The sequence below is a fragment of the Helianthus annuus genome, chromosome 11 (genome assembly GCF_002127325.2).
Source record: "Helianthus annuus cultivar XRQ/B chromosome 11, HanXRQr2.0-SUNRISE, whole genome shotgun sequence".
NCBI classification, from domain to species: domain Eukaryota; kingdom Viridiplantae; phylum Streptophyta; class Magnoliopsida; order Asterales; family Asteraceae; genus Helianthus; species Helianthus annuus.
In genome coordinates, this window is record NC_035443.2 from 40,789,081 (window position 1) to 40,797,370 (window position 8,290).

Here is an 8,290-nt window from a genome sequence, read left to right on the forward strand (position 1 = left end):
TGTTCACAAAATAACTCGAGTCGAGCTCGAGCGTTGGGGTTTACTCGCGAGCCGAGCTCGAGCTCAAATAAATAGACTCGAACGGAGTCAAGCTCGAGCTTTATAAAAACACAACGAGCCAAAGTCGAGCCTAGTTGGGTCTGGGCGTGGGCCTGCTTGTTTACACCCCTACTTGTGAAATTGAGGATCTTCTTTTAAAAGTATTTTAATTTGTATGAAGAGAATACTCTTGCAAAAAATTTATGCTTTTTAAAACTATAGTGACTAGCGAGATTCTTTCGTGTTGTGCGACGAGAATTCAATCGGTATTTATTTAATTCCTAACATTATCAACATTTGACATCAACAAGTATTTTAGATCAATCAAAAACTAAAAAAATGAATATTGGTTATGATAATACCAATATTATCCGTTCGAAATCGTTTTAATTTGCCACATTACGGACACCGGTATTGCTTATGTCGGAATGCAGAGGAAAAAAATGGAGCCCTGCATTTTGATTTTTTTTTTAAAAGTTAACAACTGCAATTTGTTATAGAAAAATTTAAATAAATATGTATTTAAAAAATACATATAATATTAAACTATTATGTTCGGTCAATTTCAAAAATCATGAGGGTTCAAGTCCCTTTATCCCCAATTTGACATTTATTTTATCCTTTTTTTTCGTAGTTTAAAAGTCCTCAATCTATATATATAATAAAAAGGAAAGTGAATGAGCAGTAGTTCATCTAGTGTATATTAGAATATAAGGTATGGGTGGCGTGGGTTGGGTATAAACGTCCAAGTCACCATCCCGGGTGGGGGGTTTCGGCATGGCCCCTTGGCCGGGGGTTTTAGCACGGGCGTTGGGCGGGGCTATCAAGATGACATGACGGGATCGTTGGGCTAACCGTTGGCCAACGACTATGTGTTTAAAAAAATTATTTTTTCATTGTAAATACTCACACTTCTATTCATTTTTTTACTACAACTACTCCACCTCTTCTATAATCATCTCTATCTTATTTTTAAAAAAAAATCTCATCCAACCACAATACGAAAAATGAATCCTCATAATCGTGGTTTTGACCCGAACAATCCGTGGGCATTCCAAGAAACACCTAGCCCAGCATCCAATCGTCCAATTGCTCCCTTTTTAATACACTCCACGATGCAGGATATGGTTGGTTACGCATCGTTTATCTCAAATCGTTTGAAGAATGATGTCGGTCGAAAACACCAATGCCTTTCGCGCAACGCGCGTCATTGAAAAACACTAGTTTGACATTTATTTTAAGACCATGATATTTACACACGCATAGAGATTGTAATGGGTTGGGTATGGGTCGTGTATGGCTAATCCCATACTTATATCCGTTGTAAAATCGTTTCCCATATCTGATCCATTACCCGTCGGGTATCGGGCATATCTGTGGGTATTGGGTATACCCGTTGGGATTTTCATGTATATATTTTTTACTTTCCTTTATAATTTTGTGCTTTAAAAATCTATATTATATATTAAATTATGATAAATAACATAATATCATCATCACCATGTTAATATTTGATATATTTAAAGATATCAACATATTATAATATTAATCTCAAAAAATAATTTGTATTTCATAGCATATAAATATGAATTTTGCCATCAAAATATATATTTAAAATGAAAAATTCATTTTTCAAATAATAAAAGCTATAATGATGAAAGATTACCAAACTATAGTTATATGAAAATAAATACAAAACTTCAAAGTTTTCGGGTATATATTTCGGGTAAACAGGTATATAGTTTAGGGTATTCGGGTATTCGGGTAGGTATCATCTAATCTTATACCCGCGAAATATATTTTTTCCATACCCATACCCGACCCATTACCCGCCGGGTATCGGGTTTACCCGTCCCAAATTCTTTGGGTTTCGGGTATACCCGTCGGGCTCGGGTATTTTTGCCATCCCTACACATGCATCCTTATTTCCACACCCCCAAAGCGTTGCGCTTTGGTCAAAGCGCGACGTTTAGGGTTCTTTCCCAGACAAAAGGTGATGTGAATGTGATACGAGGTTATATTCTGTATGAGGTTGTTAGCTGTGCCATGCGTAACCCTAAACGCCGCGCTTTGGCCAAAGCGCGGCTCTTCGTCCCCAAATTCTGGTGCTTTTAAGAAGGCTGGCCATGCATTCGATATTCATTGAAAATTCGAAATCGCAAACCGTGTTTCACTCTTTCGGGTTTTTTGTTGTTTTAGTAGCGCTTCTTCAAAATACGATGTCGTGGTTTAGCAACTATCTTTTTGTTGAATAATCTGACGAGTCCGTTGTTCCAGATTCTTACGAGGGAACCACTATTTCTGCCTCGTACGATAAACCGATCCCGTACAACATGAGTGAGGAGGAGGTTGCATCTGTCATTCGTTATCGTGACAATACGGTGCAGCTGGACTTGAATATCCCCGTGGAAGACTCGTACGCACAACACGGCTATTCGAATTACGGATACGGAGGTGAACCATATCCTCAGGCTGAATATCCGTATGATTAGCCAAACTATCCCGACCACTGTTACAGTGGTGAGCATAGCTATGTACAACAAGACTATCCCGACCAAGGTTACGGTGGTGAGCGGAGCTATGTACAACAAGACTATCCCGACCAGAGGGTGGTGAACAGGATGAGGAAGGCTCTTACCCAATTATATTTTCTTTTGATACAAACCGGACCTTTTCGTCACGTGGTGAGTTGGTGGATTGGGTACAGAAGACGGAAAGGACAATGGCTACGTCATTGTGATTAAAAGGTCGAATAATTGAGGAGGTAATTTCAAGGATTGGTTTCAATGCAGTCTTGGTGGGGAGTACAAGAGTGTAGCTACAGTGAGGAAAACATGTAGCAAGAAAATAGGCTGCCCGTTTGAGTTGATAGGGTTTACGGAATCAAAGGGAAGTGTTTTGAGGATAGAGGTGACGAACGCGAGGCACAACCACACTCCTATTGAAAACTTGGAGGGTCACGCGTATGTGAGAAGGCTTTCTTCGGAGGATAAAAGACTGATTGAGCAGCTGGTAGAGCAAGATATTCCAAAATGTAGCATCTGGCGTACAATGACGAAAAAAACCCGGATAAAAAGATTATTCCGAAAGATGTACACAATGATGTTCAGAAGATCAATGCCGGAAAAAGGGTCGGAGAATCTCCAATGCAACAACTCGAAAACCTACTTGTCGAAAAAGATTTCACTTATTACATGCGCGAAAATGAGACCACGAACGCAGTTGAAGATATCTTCTTTATCCACAAACTTTCATTTACTATGTGGTGTGCGTTCCCGCATGTGCTAATGATTGACACCACCTACAAAACAAACTTGTACAATCTTCGGTTTGTGCAGGTCGTAGGTATGACTTCGACAAACCAGTCATTTTTGGTTGCTGTTGTGTTAATTTCTGTAGAGAAGGCAGAAAACTACATATGGGTGTTGGAGAGGATCAAGTCTATGTTGGTGGACTGTATGGAGCCGCGTGTCATCATAACAGTCAGGGACTTGGCGCTAATTGTAACACCCTGTGTTTCGAAAGTCAAAGTCAAAGTCAAGATTGAAGTCAAAGGAAGAAAAAATTGCTAATTGCGATCTGTCACTCCTTGCTCAACTGATGTTTTGACTTCTTTGACTTGTAGATAGTCTTTTTATGCTTTTACGTTAGTTATATTATGTGGAGTACTTATTAATATTCGAGGTTTAATCGATGTTTATCGCATGTTTTATCACTTTTATCGCTTATTCGCAATCGCTCTCGCAACTCGAATTATACGTTCTGGATATTGTTTTACGTGTGTGTGCTTCTTATGTGTTACTTGTGCATGTTTATGTATATTATGTTGTGGTGATTAATCGAAACGCAATCGCAATCGAATCGCAAACGCTAAACGCAAGTTAATTATGATGATTATATGTTAGATATAGTAGTTGGGATTAAAAGTAATTTGAATGGGAAACTCTATCGCATCGCAACGCTCAATACGTGAATCGAAACAGCAAAACTCGTCGCACCGAACACTCGAATCGAGTGGCCAACCGGTCGAGTTGCCACCCGATCGAGTTGCACTTCGATCGAGCTGCCACCCGATCGAGTAGCAACTCGATCGCGCTGCCCGATCGAGTTGCAACTCGATTGCGCTGCCACCTGATCGACCAACCACTTTCCCCCTTTCCTTTTATGGAAACCCTATAAATACCCCCCATATGTCAACATCCCTTGATGTTGACAGCTCTCACTCAACCAGCTCGCTCCAGCCTACTTTTCTTCCGATTTCTCGCGATTCTTGTAAGTTTTCAACCTAAATCTTGTACTTTCTTGATCTACACGCACTTCTACAACTTTCTATCTTTTGAATCTTAACTTTTAACCGTGAAATCATTAGATTTGAGGTGTTACAGGATGACGTCATCATGATGTTCATATGAACTTCATGTTTTGGCTTCAATCCACCAAGAACAACTTAGATCTGGACGATTTCCACATAAATAAACAAAGATCTTGCATATATCTGAACATATTCATGGAGAAAAGGATTGAAAGATGGTTTCCTAACTTTCTTTCAACTCTTTTACACTCAATGCACTCAAACCCGATGGAATCGGAGCTTGTTCTGATCTTCTACTCATTCTTAGTGATGCATTAGTTCCAGATCTGAATTCTATCCGGGAGAGATGTTGATTTCGGGTTTAAACATGAACAACCGACTCGAACCGTGAAATGTTCGGACTAGGGTGATTCCTGTTCGGTCGGGTCACTTGGGACGAGATAAGGGTCTTGTTGTTCAAACAAGATATCAAGACATCTCATTCAAAACTACAACACTTCAAACAGAAACCAGTGTTAGAACGATCAGACCGTCGGAACGGATTGTCGTCCGATCGGGTTACCACCCGATCGGATTGCCGTCCGATCGGGCTGCACTTGGTTCCATACTTAAACTATTTCACAAACTATTCAAAGGATCTAAACGTTGAAACAGATTACCACCCGATCGGATTGCCACCCGACCGAGTGACCATCCGATCATGTGACGTTGGGACTTAAAACAATTTTCAACATGTTCAATACGGATTGCCACCCGATCGGATTGCAATCCGATCGAGTGATAAACTGTTGTGAACTTGTTCTCACTAAAGTGTCCTACTAATCGGATTGTCGCCCGATCGAACAGCCGTTCGATCGACCGACCGACCTGAAAGGTAGAGATACTTCTCTGTTTTTAAAATGCTACAACGAAAACTTCAAAGCACAAGCCATCATACACAAACATATCCATTCCAAACGAGGTAACAATCTAATCGAATGGTCACCCGATCGGATGACCATCCGAACGGATTGCCACCCGATCAAACTACCGTCCGATCCACTGACACTTTGCACCGTTTTACGTGCCGCTTATCGTTTGTGCTATCATTCTGATCAGGCTAAACGTACTCTAGCACTCCCTTCAATCCATCATCGCTGTGAGTATACTCGAACCCTTTTTGCTTTACGCACTTTTGGGTGTTACATACGTTACTTATTCTAAATCACATGGAACACTATGCAATAATTTAACGCTAACCGTTACCACATGTTATACGTGACTTAATGAATGCGTGTTTGTTATGTTTACACATGGATTGCTGTCTACCTGCCTTAGCAACGATAGTACTATAGTTTGGACTCAGCACCTGTTCACTCAGGGGTTGTTAAGGACAATTAATTACATGGCTCACAGTGGTGAGTGTGTATTACAAACTGCCTCGGGCAGTCAACCCGCAGTCATTGGTATTGATAGAATCATATCAATAACTTACGTGCTTCATTTCACATTGTGTACGTGCTGGTTATGCGTAAACGATTTCGAACTCTATTATATCTATTAAACTTGTATGCTCACCTTTACACTATGTGCAATGACTTTTACTTTAACGTATGTGGCAGGTACTTAAGTTGTTAAGATGCTTTGCTTGATGTGAAATCGAGGCTAGGAAAGGTCTAGAAACAAATAAATGAATTGTCTGTACTTAAATTCTGAGTTGTCGGAACAGAACAATTTGTCTTGACTTTGCCTGTAATAATTATGTTACTTTTTATATCATGGTATGGGACGTGATGCTTTAAATAATTGGTAATAATAGTTGTTATGGAAACTTCTGGACAATCTGTTTCGCTCAGTGCCACGCCCCGATGTTTCCGCCATCGGTTGGGGTGTGACACTAATGAACACGTGTGAACAAGTTTTCCCAAAAGCGAACAAGTATTTTTATCGGTTCCATATTCATCAAAATATCAATAAGAACAGCAAGGAGAAATTTACTGAGAAGGGGCGGAAAGAATTTCTTCGTTCATTTTCGACATTATGTGAGTCTTCCATAGAGGAAATATACAGGTATAATTTGGCAAACATTGAAGCACAACTGAAAGAAGTTGGTCGTGGACGTGAGTATTTCTTATATAATTATTTAAATACTTTTTTACATACATACATACCTGACAAGTTATGGTTATATTTTTAGAGGTTTTTGAGTATATGAAGAAATCATGGTTGGATCCGTACCATGAAAAGTTTGTAGCTGCATGGACTTACAAAACACTTAACTTTCACCAGACTACAACCAACAGAGTTGAGGGCATGCATGCATTGCTAAAAAGCCACTTCCAAGTCATCGCAACGCGCTGGTTAAACTTGTGGGGTTTGTTGATCAGATTGTTGAGAAACAATATACAGAGATTAAAAGAGGTTTTGAAACAAGCCTTAGAAAAGTAATGAACCACCACAAGATTCACCCTATGGTTGCAAATGTACTTCAAAAGGTTTCAATATATGCTATTGAACTTATGGCTTTCGAGATACGACGTAAGGAAGATGGGTTGAGAGCCTATGGTGCAACTTGAGGTTGCTAGCTTTTTACCAGTTGTGGTTTGCCACGTGCTTGTCGTTTGGAAAAGTTAGAAAAAAACGTTATGTTTACACATTGACTATTGGCTTTTATGATTTCACTACCTAATTTACTACCATATGTTTTCGTTCATAGGGGGCAAATCCGAATCAATTCGATAGACGTGTTCTGGAAGAAGCTTGACTTCAAGCCGACAAGGAGTAAGATTGAAGATATCGATGTAGACGCGAAATTTGAAAAACTCAAACAACAAATCAATCCAACACCCCCTCAAGTGAAAAAGAGCTACTTGGAAAAATTTAAACAAATCATCATGCCAGGCAACAATACAAAAAACCTCCTATTGTTCAAATGAACACCCGTGGCCGTCCTACATTGAAGACGCAAGAACAAAGGATGACAGAAGATGCAAGAAAAGCTCGTATACACCATATGAAGAAAGTGGGTTCGACGCCTCGTACGATCTTCCTCGTCACAGCGCGTATATATCATCCCAAGACTCTCGAAGACGAAAAAAAACCAACAATCGCTTAACCTTCTCCCTGATTTCCCAATGATCACGTTGGGTCCTAAGTCGGATATAGCTATCGGGAACTATGGATGTCAAATTCCAAAAGTGTTTCACCCATACATTTCGAAAATAAAGGATGTGAAACCAGATGGTCACTGTGGGTTTCGATCGGTAGTAGTGGGGTTATGACAGAAACAAACAAAGTATTTGTCTATCCGATGACAACTTTTAATGGAGTTGCGTGTGAATGAGGGTATTTGGAGGCAAGTCTTCGATCCGAAAAATGTAGGACATTATGATGAGCTATTTAAAAGGATAAGTTTTCATGGATTGGGTAGAGCAGAGTCCAAAAATTATATGGTGATGCCTGGGACGGGATTTCTTATTACTCAAAGATATGGTGTGATTGTTCACACATTGGACATTCGTGGCAACGACACAATTTTCCCTCTGTTGGGCGGTCCGGAAGCTGAGGAACCTCATAAAGTGGTTGCAGTTGTGCCCGTCGACGGTGGACATTTCATCCACGTAAAGCTTGAAGAATCCTATCCAATGCCTCCTCTGAACTACCTTTGGACTTTGAAAAGAACAAAGAGTGCAGCAACTTGGCATGACTTATACAAGGATCGAATCGACGCACATAGAAGGCTAATGTACACACCCGTTGACTTTAATGTTTTCCCAGATATTCAAGATATATGTTAAGTATGTATAATGTAATCCCAATGTTTCGGTAGTTTGTAGTTACCGTACATCCTCAAACCGGTGAATATCTTCGCAACGATGGCTCTCCTCCTCCTTTCTCTCCTCTTGTTGTTCTCTCGCTCCTTCTACGTCGGCATCCTCGTCCCTGACGTCATCCTCTTCC